At 56.4% G+C, this 1,365-nt stretch overlaps 1 protein-coding gene and 1 long non-coding RNA gene across 3 annotated transcripts in view; one reads left to right on the top strand and one right to left on the bottom strand.

Moving 5' to 3' along the window:
* WDR81 (WD repeat domain 81) overlaps nucleotides 1-860 on the bottom strand; it is a 20,485-nt gene extending 19,625 nt beyond the window's left edge. For both annotated transcript variants that reach the window (XM_008073372.1, XM_008073373.1), the window contains exon 1: nucleotides 752-860. The gene's annotated coding sequence lies outside the window, so the exon portion shown is untranslated. The remainder of the gene's footprint in view (nucleotides 1-751) is intronic.
* A 310-nt stretch (nucleotides 861-1,170) lies between these two features.
* LOC110594512 overlaps nucleotides 1,171-1,365 on the top strand; it is a 2,700-nt gene continuing 2,505 nt past the window's right edge. Inside the window, exon 1 of the long non-coding RNA XR_002481288.1 lies at nucleotides 1,171-1,252. This is a non-coding gene — a long non-coding RNA (uncharacterized LOC110594512). The remainder of the gene's footprint in view (nucleotides 1,253-1,365) is intronic.

Raw genomic sequence — 1,365 nt, 5'->3', positions numbered from 1 at the left:
GGGGGAGCGGTAGGTCCCAGGCTTGCCGCTTTAAAAAAAGCAGATCAGCTGCTTTTGCCAAGTCATTGGGTTCATTTCAGTTTTTGCCCATCCCCCGCACCTCTAGACTCTGATTGGCCCCTGGGGAAGTAGCAGTCTCCTCATTGGTCTCCACCTTTGAAATCTCTTCCCTAAGTAGGCCTGAGTCAGTGAAGAGCTTTGGAGGGCGGGACGGAATGCGGGGTTAATCACAGGATGGGGCTGCTGACCAGTAGCACTTTGGTACGGCCCTTCCCCAATTTCTAACCAGAAGCCTTACCTCTACTCTAAGGTGAAGACTGTGCTATGAGTCTTTCGTTAGGAAGCTACTTGTTGAGAGGCTCTGGGGTTCTTCTGCGACTTGGACGAGATATCTACAAGAAAAGGGTCCTCTGGTTAGGAAGAGCCCCCAGGAAGGAGTGAAATAGATCTCTCCAGTGAAAGCTGGGGCTGGGAGAGGTGAGCAATCCTCTCTCCCCACAAAGCCTCAGGAGTTCTCCAACGCAAGAGTCTCTGCTCCGTTGGGGGATGATTTCCACCTTCAGTTCTGCCCACTTCTGCTCCTTCGCCTGTCCCACCTTTCCTTAGAAAGCTATAACCTCCTGCAGAGGCTAGCAAATCAGTTTGGGGGTTGTCTAAAAGAAGCACTCACAGCTCCAAAAAGGAGGGGCTGTAGCCCTTTAAGGACTTCACGGGGATGGATTCAGAGATGAGTTTAAAAATGCCAACTCACAGAGCGCTCTGGATTCTGGGAACGAGCGTGTCAGACCAAGAACTACATTAACCAGTATGCATTGCAAACACACACGCCTTTACTTTCTTCTGCTCTTTAGGACTCGTTTGACGTAGCGCTTTTCCAAGCAAGTCGCTTACGCGTAGGACTGGGCCACGCCTTTTCATCTATTGGTCAGCCGGTGAGTTGGTGGGTGTGGCTTAGCGCGATTCCGCCAGGCGAAGGGATGGCCTCCTTGTCAATCAGAACCGAGACGCCCGGAGAGGCGGGACCAGGGCGAGGTGCTGGCGCCCCCGAGTGGGTGTGGTCACGCTGCCCAGCAGTGGGCGGTGATTGGCCCTGGGCAGTGCAATCGCAGCTTGTGCGTCACGACGCCGCCAGCTGATCGGAGACTGGAGCCGGTGTGTGCTGGGCGCTAGGAAGAGACAGCGCCGCCGGCCGTGGGGAGCGGACGCAGTGATTTACTCCCCTCCCCTCAGCAACCCCCACACCCAGCACCAGGTGGGTGTGAGCTGGCGACCTGGTCACACGGGCGAGGGGCCGTAGTAACGGGTGCGGGGCGAAAGTAGGGTCCTGGTGGCCACACCCTGCCCTTCCGGGGAGAAGAGAGGGGG

This window comes from Carlito syrichta, unplaced genomic scaffold (genome assembly GCF_000164805.1).
Source record: "Carlito syrichta isolate Samal-C Ts95f unplaced genomic scaffold, Tarsius_syrichta-2.0.1 Scaffold315828, whole genome shotgun sequence".
In the NCBI taxonomy this organism is placed as follows: domain Eukaryota; kingdom Metazoa; phylum Chordata; class Mammalia; order Primates; family Tarsiidae; genus Carlito; species Carlito syrichta.
This window is presented reverse-complemented; position numbering and strand designations above follow the sequence as displayed.